The sequence below is a fragment of the Protopterus annectens genome, chromosome 2.part1, assembly GCF_019279795.1.
Source record: "Protopterus annectens isolate FY-2018-M chromosome 2.part1, PAN1.0, whole genome shotgun sequence".
Lineage (NCBI taxonomy): Eukaryota > Metazoa > Chordata > Ceratodontiformes > Protopteridae > Protopterus > Protopterus annectens.
This window is the reverse complement of record NC_056729.1, coordinates 1,709,096,918-1,709,109,211: the sequence shown is the minus strand read 5'-3', so window position 1 is coordinate 1,709,109,211 and position 12,294 is coordinate 1,709,096,918.

The window sequence follows — 12,294 nt, the reverse complement described above, 5'->3', positions numbered from 1 at the left end:
CCAAAAATACGCTCAAACATAACCCCTCCGATTATAATTCAGGAACATGTACTGGCTGCACTAAAGCCAAGAACATGGCCTCAGTGGGCCCTGATAACATCCCAGGATGCTTCCTGAATAATCTAAAATACAACTTATCTGGACCCCTGGAGTCATTATTTAACTGTAGTCTTAAGACAGGCTTTTTGCAGCTTGAACGGAGTGCTGTGACAGTCATCCCCATTTCCCCATCATAAGGGAGGACCTTCAACTGATTTTGGAAACTACAGACCCATTAGTCTGACTAGTCTTATTTACAAAGTTATGGAAAGAATTCTCATGGAAATTATCAACAAGGACATAGGAGACTTCCAGACTCTGGATCCATCCCAGTTTGGCTTTGTCAAAAGAAGGTCATGTTTACTGAATCTGGAGAACTTCTTTGAAAAGATCACTAAGGAAACGAATAAGGGTCCGGCCAAGGTATTTGATGCAATACCAACTTGGGCATTGTCAACAAACTTAGGGAATTAGGTATAGACCCCTTTGAAACATGTTAGATAGTTAGCTGTCTCACTGATAGGACCTAGGAAGTTAGAACTGGTGAGGCCACCTCCACAAAGAGGCCAGTCACTAGTGGAGTCTCCCAGGGCCCTGTGCTAGGCCCACTCCTCTTTAGCTTCTACTTCTTGGATGTCAAAGCAAATGTCAAAGGCCTCTGGCTAACCAAATTTGCAGATGATTGTAAACAGGGAGCAGTTAATGAATCCACCCAAGGTGAAAATACGCTACAATAAGGTGTAATACATACAAACGTTTAGTGCAAAGCCATGTCTTAAAACTCAATACCTAGAAGTGCATTATAGTACCTTCTGGAAAGTCTGATATCCAGGGTAACTATGTTACCAATAAAATACCTTTAAAAGTTGATTCACTAGTCAGGGATCTGGGAACTCATATAGATATTAACCTTGCCTTTGACTAACATGTGTCCAAGGTAGTAAGAAAAGCCTTCTATGTTGCTCAGCTTATAAGCAAGGGCATGGCATCTAAGTCCAGCAGGATCATCAAACCACTATACACAACCCTCATCAGGCCTATCATAGAATGTAATGCACCCTTCCATATGTATCTGAGCAGACTGATGCATCAACTGGAACATCCTCAAAGATTCCTTAGAAAAAGAATACCTGGAGTAAATACGATATGCTACGCTGTTTGCTTCAAAGCCCTGTCTCTTTACTCGGTGTCATACATACTTCAGAGAGGTGATCTTTGCCTGGTACACAAGGCATCCCTTGACCCTGTTATGATGAAATTTTTGCACATCCACAAAACAAACATCATCAGAACTACTACATTATAAGACCTAAATTTTGCTTGCAACATAAATAAGACATGTTAGAGAGACATATATGGTTCTCAGAGGATTCCCCTTCTCTGTGACAGGTTCTCCATCCATGTGAAGCAGAGTTCCTCCCTATCCATATTTAAGTGTAACTTGGACCAATGGATGGGTAATTGGAAATTCACCCCTGGTTTGGCTCCTATGTCTCTGATGAACAGAGGCAGTCAGTAAATCACCCTCTATAAATAAAATCTGTGCGTCATATTTGGGTTCTACGGCTAGGCTTATAAGGGTTCTAGTGGTCGTTAGCTTAGTATACACCTATCAACAAACTATACCTATACCTACTGAAAAAGAATAACGGCCTAGCCTTCATTATTAGCAAATGTAGCATAGTGACATTTAGTAAGCATGTGATCCCTGCCACCAGCTGTGTTGAAGAAAAAACATCTAATATGTTTCCAGTTATGAAGGACATATGTACAATGATAGACAGGACCTCATTTTTGACCAGCAGGTTGTAATGTCGGTAAGAAATGCCTTCAGCGTTACCCATGTGGTACATGATGACACTACTAGACATTCTGTGTAGGTCAGTGTGCATCTGTATGCTTCACGTGTTCAGCCAGTGAGATAATGTATAAGAAATTCCTTCATGGTCTCGTGAACTAACATGGGTGAAGTTGGAGAGGCTTCAAAGGTTCCACACTAACAGAACAGCTGGGCTTTGCAACTTGGATTTCTCAGCTAGACTTCAGAAACCTGTTCCTCTTTCTGGTATCATGCTGTCGTCTGAGACCGATCAATGCCTCATTTCCAGACAAAGACAGACCTTAATTTTAAAATTTGCAGTGGCAATCAAGTTCTAAAATATCGATTAACAATAAGAGCAAATACGAAAGATTTGTCACTCAGCAGCTCTCTTTCTTTAGGAACAAACATCCCCTGCCCTTAAAACAATGTCATTCCCTTCGCACTTAAGATCATTAAGGAACATAAGGATACATGGAAGTTTAATGACGGAACAACAGCTGTCAGGTTGCTAGAGGCCTATAGGTTGTGATCTTTCTAGCACATATATGAATCTGTGAATATACATACAAATAAATTAGTAAGCCAGTAGAATAGAATAACTTGCCAAATTCCATGTTTACCAGAGGGAATCTAGGAAATACAAAAATCAGATTTTAAAATGATTAAATATTTCTTATTGCAAATTATTGTAAAGCATAGTCTTTCTACCAAAACCAGAAAGGGCCACCACTAATTTATAAATTGCTAAATCTAAAGTTCTGCCCTGATACCTGATAAACTTACTATATATATATATATATATATATATATATAAAACTTCATACCTGTATTAAAACTCAACAGGTGAAGTAGCTGTCTTAGAAAGACACCTGGTCATCCTGGCCAGCATTGAAAGTGCTTTTTCTGAACTTGCACCTGTGGACTGGAACTCTCTTCTACTCTAAACAGATGCCTGTCTGCCTTATCTAGATTTAGAGATGCACTTTATAACTAAATTCACAGTCTTTGACTTGTACACATACCTCTCAACCATGTAGAGCAGGAAGTCTGAACAAAGCTATAAATAATGGGGGAGAAAGGCCCAAAAATAGGGACAATTTTTAAATATTGGTCTTGCAGACTTAGAAAATTGATAAGAGTAACAGGTTTTGCATTAGTGATAATTTTCTGTAAGGTATGAAGTTTGAATGTCAAATGTATGTCATTGCTTTATGACTTCAATCCTGAATGATTTGCTAGAAAAAAACACAATTTTATTGAGAAACTGACCAAAATATGAGGCAAAAATCTGGACATTCTGGAAAATCTGTACAGTTGACTGGTATGTGTGTAAGTGCTTCTAACATCTTCATATTTTTCAGGCATTACTAGTAATCCTCTTCCACAGCTGATCAACTGATTAGCCTCAGCTTGTTCCCACCCACTGGTCTCTCACACTAATGCCCTAGATTTGCACCCTCTCTTCTTTTTTCCCTTTTGTTGTTTCTTACTCCTGATGTCTAGCAGTCTACCACTGTAGTAGATACTAGCCAACCACTTATCCGACTACTGTGTTTAGTGGAGTACAGGAATGCATCTATGTTAACAGCACACAGATTTCTTGAACTTTCTTCTTTAATGTATGTAATTTGTATATTATTTATTTATTTATTGACATTTGATTACCGGGAAAGTCCAGCTGGGTAGAAGCCCATTTTCAGCAGAGGCCCGAGGAGATAAGCTCCAAGTTATTACAAAACATTTTATCACGATGGATGCTTGTAAAAGGTGTTGCCCTTTCACTTTTTCTTCTTTGCTGTATACTGTTTGTTTTAATGTTTCCCTGCCTCCTGATATTGGCATACAGGAAATTGATCCTTTATGCTTCTGGTAAATGAGCAAGTGACATGTGATGACCATATAAAATATTATTGACTATGGTCTACCTTATATGGTCCTGTAATGAACATTTGAAAATTCTCAGAATATATGAAAAATTAAACTTGCAGTATGAGGTCTTGTGCAAGATGTGAGAATTGCTATGTGTACAGTACAGACTTAAGTAAATCACATACGTCTGTCCCAACTTAAGTAAATATTATTGTGGTAATATTGTGAAATCAAGAGCTGCACATGTTGCCATAGCTGGTGTCCCATAGTGTTAATTAATGAATTTCATTTTGACCTGGAATGCACCTAATTCCTAAGGGTGAGGTGGCTGTCCAGCATGTTAGTATACAAAGCTACAACACTTTTTGCATTATGCAACTGTTGCCAAGGAAAACAAACCTTGCTGTTAAGAACTAATTCATCTTTTAAAGTAAAAACCTTGTATTAGCAACTGTACACCTGAACTTAACATTTGCAAATAATGTTTTATCTCATTTGTATATTTTATACTGAAGGATGATTCTGTATATTTAGCAATGAATACATAGTACGTACATGATCTGTCTGTGTTGTCCTGCATAATATTGTTGAGACTCTGAAATGTTTAATATGTTGAATGCTATGACTATTTAATTGTCTAAAGACAAATAAATAATTATCTAAGTTTAATCCCACCTATTTATGCAGTTTATCAGCAATAACATGCACAAGACCCACAGACATGTTTTTTGCTACTTGTCCCAAGGTGTGTATCTTGCTTTTTTCAGAGGTGGGAACATTAAGGATTTGATCTGGATCGTCAAGTAGTCAAAAGAAAAACTAAAAAGGTTTATATCCTGAAGATATGTAGCTGAATAACTTTTTATGCAGAATTTTGCAGACTGAGTTTTGAGGATCATAGGAAGTTACTAGGCTACTGGACCTGAGACCCTTACAAGCCTAGCAAAGAATGTAGCCCATGTTCCAACAAGTCAGCACCCTATGCCAGTGTCCAGCAGGGAGACAGGTGGAATCCTAGGGTGTACTTTCTGTTCCCCATCCACTTATCCAGGTTGTGCTTAAAAAGAGTTAATGAGGGACTCTGTTTGACGTGGAGAGGGAGTCTATTCCACAAAAGAGGGAGTCTCTGGGACATAAATCTGTCCCGCCAACAAGTCCTATTGATGTCACAGACCAGGTTGATATCACTCATGCGGTTTACTCGAATGGAGCTTAACTTGCAGATATGCAGCAGTCCCATCAAGGCAGGGTCTGAGGTTGCTTTGTATGCAGGCAAAGGTCACCTATGAGGAGTCTGTAGGAGACTGAGTAGAGGGACAGGGCCTTTAGCCTATCTGTGAAGGGTAGATGTTTGAGGCCCTGGATTCTCCTGGTGAGGAACCTATGTGGTCTCTCCGCTGCTGCAGGAGTTTATTTTTTTCAAAGTGAATACTAACAAGATGAAAAACATAAAATACCATAAATGCTAATTTCCCTTTCCCATTTAGGCAAAACCACTGTTACAGAAATAAAGGCCAATTAAAGCAATAACCATGTGCATGGTGTACAATGTAGAAGTAATGGATTGTTAAACCATGGGGCTCCAAAATATTATTTAGTGTTTAACACTTACCTCAACAAATAACAATGAGTGAAATGGGCAGTGTCATAAGTCACAAACTTAACTAGTAAAAAGGGAGACAAACAATACAAAGGTAAAATAGATACTTTTAATACCAAACTCTTCCATCTTTCTGTTTAGCATTTCCTGTAGTGAATTTGCCATTTCTGCGCAATGTCTCCACTCATTTATCAGTGCCAATTGCTGTTGTCAGCTGATGCATGAGCCATTACATACATTTTGAGAGCTTGGATAAATGGAACAGGTAGAAAAGCAGACGAGAAAGCATTTCTTGAAGGCATGTTCAGAGGTTATCAGCATGTGAAGATACCAAGTACAAGGCAGAAAAAGCACAAGGTATAGGACCTAGAATTGAGACTGCTCTTCTCATGTCAGTCTGTTCGATAGGGTCCATCAGGAATTCTCTTAACTGCCACTCTTTCAGTGGCTACTTGCTCATTCAGAAAGAGGTCAGATACAAGTAACTGACAACTTTTTGGACAGTGGTATACTGAAAGTTATAATTCTGGATGCAAAATCTTGAAATATCAAAATACTGACTAATAATGTACAATAACAATGCAACAGTACACAGCTACTCAGCAAAGAATATCACTCAGAAATGACGACTATAATAGCTTTATAGGTGTGTACTAGGCTAATAGCCCTGGGGCCTTTACAAACCTAGCCCATAGGATTACCCTGGCATCATGCCACCTGACCTTAGTTCCTAGTGCCTCTGTCGAGTAAAGCCACTGGAGTGATCCCTGGGGTGAATTTTCTATTTCCCATCCACTCATCAAGATTTCTCTCGAAGAGGGACAGTGAGGTGCTCCGTTTAACATGTATGGGAAGTCTATTCCATAGCATGGGCAGTCTCTGTGTTATGAACCTGTCCCTTTAGCATGTTCTGTTGATTGTGGTAATGAGGTTGAGGTCTCCGGAGCGTGTGGTGTGGAGGGATTGGGATTTCTTTAGATGTAGCATTTCTAACAGAACTGGGTCAGACATGGCTTTGCAAGTCAAGCAGAGGTCGATTCTAAGTATGCGATATGAGACAGAGAATAGTTGGAGTTTATGTTTAAGGCCTAGGATCCTCCTTGTGAGGTACATTTGTGGCATCTCCAGTTGTTGCAGGTGTTTAGTGAGGTACATGCCAATGACTGGCCTAATGAGGGGAAGAGTAGAGAGAGATAATGACCTCTTTCTTCCTGGATGCAAAACCCTTGGTAATGAGATGTGCCACATAGAAGGACTTTCTGATCACAGTGAAAATGTGGTGGTCAAAGGAGAGGCTGCTGTCAACCTGTGTTCCCAAATCTCTTATAACGCCGCCTGTATTCAGTAGATGACCATCGATGTGGTAATTCATGGGAACTGGGTTTTTCCCAAAGGGGATGACAAAACATTTTTTGGCATTGAGCTTAAGGCCATGGTTCTGACACTAGTAGCTGGTCTCAGTGAGGCCTTTTTGTAGGATGTCAACATCACTTGGGGAGTTAATAATAGCTCCCTACTTGCTATTGGGAGCTGTTCCTTAGGGGGACCTTCATGTGTGGCTGGGGGAGTCCATCTCTCTACAAATGAATGGGAATAATTATTTTGATTTCAGGATTTTAACATTTCAGCATTGTGCATTCAGTATTATGAACCTGTGTCTATTTCTTTTCAGTAACTTGACATTGACCCATCAGACACTGGTCCTGCATCCTTCCGGAAAGGTGCAAAGGGTGCAGGGGAGAGGCTTTTCTTTTCATCGTTCCTTTTTGTTGTCAGCAGATCCTGGGTGTAAGTACTGGGTGATGCCCAAATTGTTGCATGAAAGAATGTTGCTAATGTATGTGTAAACCTCAGGGGCCACTATCTTGTGACAGTTATAGGGTCGACTCCAATCACCGTGACTTTCCAGATTAGTTATATTCCCTTTACACAAAGATTTATACTTGCCAGCCAGAGTAAGTAACTTCTAGCATGCACGTTCCCATTTGGCCTTTCTCAGGCCTCATGACTGTGTTTCTTCCAGTAATAAATTATTAAATCCGACACTGGAGTTCCATAGTCATTAACAGTAAGACGAAAACCTGCAGCACTTAGAAACCTAAAGAGCAGAAACTTTGCTAGGTTACATAGACCCTCCCCTTTACCCAAAATGCCGTGCTGCTCAGAATGCTTTTACAGATTTCTTTTGCTGCACTTTGTAATGCAGTTTGCTAGACTGAATTTTTTTCCCATCTCGGTGTTATACAATCTTGTTTTCTGTGCTCTTCATCCTCTTGCAGCTCAGTACATTCCTTTTATTTCTTTAACAATGGATTCGTTGCTGGCTTTGCCTTCCCTCCCAACCACTTTTTTTCTGTTCTTGCACAGTAGCATTTTGGAGTATTTCTGCTTTGTCGAAATTTATTCAACTTGTGCTTTTCTGTAGTTCATTTATTTCTCTCCAGAACTTGGTGTTTGTTGTGTTTAAGTTTCACTGTCACTGTGCTGGTGGTGTGCTTGGAATTTGTGTATCTGTGCTGTTTGCAGTGATTCACAGGAACTTTAATCAGAACTTATGATGGTTCCTACAGCTGAAGTTATAATTGAAGTGTTTTTGTGTCATATTGCTGATTATTGCATCCTGTTAATGGATGGTTACTTGTCTTTTTAGCAGTGAGGATAGTATTGAGGCTGTGTCAACACTGATATTAGCTGAGACTTAAGCAATCAGTGCTGAGGCTGGCCTAGCTTTGGCTCTTCAGTTGAGACTTCAGCTATCAGTGCTGAGGCTCACCTAGCCTTTGGCTCTTCAGTTGAGACTTCAGCCATCAGTGCTGAGCCTGACCTGGCCTTTGGCTCTTCAGTTGAGACTTCAGCCAACAGTGCTGACGCTGGCCTAGCCTTTGGCTCTTCACTTGAGATTTCAGCCATCAGTGCTGAGGCTGGCCTAGCTTTTGGCTCTACAGTTGAGACTTCAGCCATCAGTGCTGAGGCTGGCCTCGCCTATGGCTCTTTAGTTGAGACTTCAGCCATCAGTGCTGAGGCTGGCCTCAACATTGGCTCTTCAGCTGAGACTTCAGCCATCAGTGCTTGGGATGGCATAGCCTTTGGCTCTTCAGTAGAGGCTTCAGCCATCAGTGCTGAGGCTGGCCTCACCTTTGGCTCTTCAGTTGAGACTTCAGCCATCAGTGCTTGGGATGGCATAGCCTTTGGCTCTTCAGTTGAGACTTCGCCCATCAGTGCTGGGGCTGGTCTAGCCTTTGGCTCTTCATTTGTGACTTCAGCCATCAGTGCTGAGGCTGGCCTCACCTTTGGCTCTTCAGTTGAGACTTCAGCCATCAGTGCTTGGGATGGCATAGACTTTGACTCTTTAGTTGAGACTTCATCTATTAGTGCTGGAGCTGGCCTAGGCTTTCACTCTTCAGTTGAGACTTCAGCCGTCACTGCTGAGGCTGGCCTAGCCTTTGGCTATTCAGTTGAGACTTCATCCATCAGTGCTGGGGCTGGCCTAGCCTTTGGCTCTTTTATGCTAATAGAAGTGGTCCAGAAGCTTTCAAATTATATTCCAAAAATGGGGGGGGGGGGGGGGTGCAAACCAAAAAAAATAAAAAATTCAAACAGATCACTGTCTTAATAAATTTTATATTTTGATGGCCAGTGGTATTGTGCAGCTTTCTAGGGGCATTGTCAATAGTTGGTGCAGGTATCATATTCTTCAAAAGGCTTACAACGTTTTGCTTTTCAGTGTTTATTTGATATGTCACAAACACCCACACAGTTCATAGTTTTTCATAGTGACAGGGATGAATCCTGTAGGGGTGCAAGATTCCCACTCATGTCACAGGGAGGTGTGGAAGGACTGCAACAGAGCCTATTGCACACCATCCCCTGGGTTAGGACAAGACTTTTCAAGGGTGGTCGAGGAATAAATAGGAAAAATGTTCCCATGGCATCAGATTGATGTCTCGCAATGTATCAATCTTCTCATCAGGGTATGTCCAGGAGAGTTAAGAAAAGGTAGGTAGACTCAGCAAATGAGGAGAAGCACTGAGGTCAGCTGATGGTCAGCTATGGGGATTAAAAAAAAAAACAGGTCAATTACAAAAAAAAATTGCTTCTTCACATCCTGTAGTAATGGCTAAGTATGTTTGGCAGTCAAGCACATAAACCTACCCACATGCTGCATGCTTTTGCACCCACCTTTCACTGCGTGTCACCACAGAATCAGGCTGAATTACCTCCCTTGGTCCATGATGGGCTACCCAACATCCATCACTCTTTCACCCTCACCAGTAGGCTCTTCCAGCACCCGGCCTGCTGGTCAGTCTGGGGAAATCTGGTTAGCAGCCAGGGCTTTATTACCCTTCACCATGAAGCCATAATTGCTGACATTATTTTAAGTTGATCCAAAATGATTCCACCATTTGCATTCATGATTAAGCACTTTCAGCCATCCATGACCTAAGATAACACATGTTTTTAGCTCTCACTATGCAAATAAAACAATTTTGAAGGTGTAAATATAACAAATAAAACCTGGTGTAAGAGCGACACAAGGCCAGGGCAGGTAAAGTGCATCAAAACTCAGCAAATCAAATCTCGAACTCCAGTTCAAGTTAAAAAACAAGTTTATTCCATATGACAGCGATAAAAACGATAAAAAGTGGATAGTATTGCATAGAACAGCGGTAAACGCTTTCACCCATAAGGTCTTCCTCAGACCATAATAATCTTTAGGTAAGCTGTTAAACTTTTAAAAGGAAAAAGGCGCCAAAACAAAAGCTTCTTAAAGGGACAACACCATAACAAAATTCATCCATTAATTGCAATATATAACCCATGTAAAAATAATAACATACATCCGTTATATAAAAACAGGTTAAAAATGAAATAAACAGATATAAAGTAATCTCTTTTACATAAAAACACACTGCTAATGTCACGGACAATGAATCATATACATAGTAAGTACCTGTCATCGTATTAATTAATTATCTAAGCCCTCTAGATTTCAGAAAGGGCTTAAGTGGTACTTTGTCGTTGAGTCCTGGGTGTTGGTCTGCCCTTAGTCTAATGATCCATCTAGACTCTTGGGCTTCAGTCCTATTTCTCACATCACCACCCCTGGGGTTCACAGACAATTCCTCAATAGCCCTAAAACTAAACCTGTGTGTGTCAGCCGTGGCTGAAACGTGTTTGGACAAAGCATTAACAATAGACCCAATCCTAATCTGGTAGACATGCTCCCTTATCCTGTTCCTCAGTCTCCTGTTAGTCTTGCCCATGTAAAACCCTGACAAAAATTCTTCTATGCTTTGCTGTAATGAATTTTTCTGCTTAGTCATCCATGAGTACGTATTTGACAAATGCGTATTTCGAGGAACTAATAGACTCACTCCACCTTTTGACATAAGTTTAGGATGCTACTTGGAATTCCACCTGAATGTTCCAGTCACTGCAGAGGATGATTTCTTTAAGACAGAACAGCTGTGTCATCCTCAGTTGGTCTTCTGGATGGCCATCTGCAATGTGTACCTTATTCTGTTCCTCTACCTCCTACTCTCTGGCCATGTTGAATTCCTAAAGCTGTGACAAGAATTTTTTGGGAATGAATGAATAACAACTTTATGATTTTAGTTTGTTGTAGTTTATGTGCTTTGGGATTCGTGATATCATGCTAACCTTTTTCATGTGAATATAGTACACTAGAAAATAGCTGACAAAAAGCAGAAGATCACAAAAAGGATATATCCAACACACACACACACACACACACACCCTCAAGTATACTGTGTGATAAAGATTACAGCCTTATGACTGAAACAGTGTTACTGCACAGAGAGCAAGTCCCCATTTCATAAGATCATAGCATGATAGGAAGTTATTAGGGTGGTGGCCCTGAGGCCTTTATAAGCCTAGCCAAGAGTTTAGCCCATGTTTAGACAAGTCAGCGCCCAAAGCCCCTGTCCAGCAGGGACACAGGTGGAATCTCAGGGGTGTATTTTCTGTTTCCCAACCAGTTATCCAGGTTGCACTTAAACAGGGATAATGATATACTCTGCTTGACGTGGAGAGGGAGTCTATTCCACAGATGGGGGAGTCTCTGGGACGCAAATCTGTCCCGCCAACAAGTCCTATTGATGTAGGAATGTATAAACTTGTAAGCAGCCACGGAAACAGTCTATTCCAACGATTCCAAACTAAAGCAGCAGCAGACAAAAATTCTTCAAAACTTAACTTTTATTCACATAAAATGAACGAACTGGATAAGCGCTTTCACATACACTATGTATGCTTCTTCAGGATCTGCAGTTGGTGCTAGATGGCCATGCAGATTTGTCACAGCCAAACATCCTCCAGTAAAACAGTTTGCACACCAGTGATAGACTGAGGGAGCGCTCATGACTCATGAGTAATTAATGACGGAGCCTTTTTTGCTACAGATTGCGTTTCCCTAGTGATGTATACAAATGTGTTATAATGACTATGCATAGAAGCAACCCATAGCTAGGGTGGGGGTGAAGGAGGCACCTGCCCCAGATACAGATTTTTAGGGGGAACAATCATCACTGTATGTCAGTGTTGAAATCATCTCCATTTCTCTTGGGTAGGTATTGTGTTTTTTTACATGATTTGCTTGAATCACCTTTGAAAGCACCATAGCAAGAGCCTAGTGTAGCTCTTTGCCACAGTTTATAAAAAGTGTGCAAACAAAATCCAAGGAACAGATGTGGAACAGCTAGACGTACTGGTGAACCAACACAAAATGAAATCCAGTAACAAAAGGCACAGCACGACCATCCATATAAAACAGGGTTTATTACATCAAGCTTTTGAGCTGAAAATGCCTTAAAAAGAAGTTGTACTTTCTTGCCTTATAGTACAGTAACTGTTACACCCTTTTTACAGTTATGTGAGAATGATGTTTATGATCTGTTTTTTAATGGAAAGTCATCCAGTTTTTGTAACTTGAATGTTAATGAAA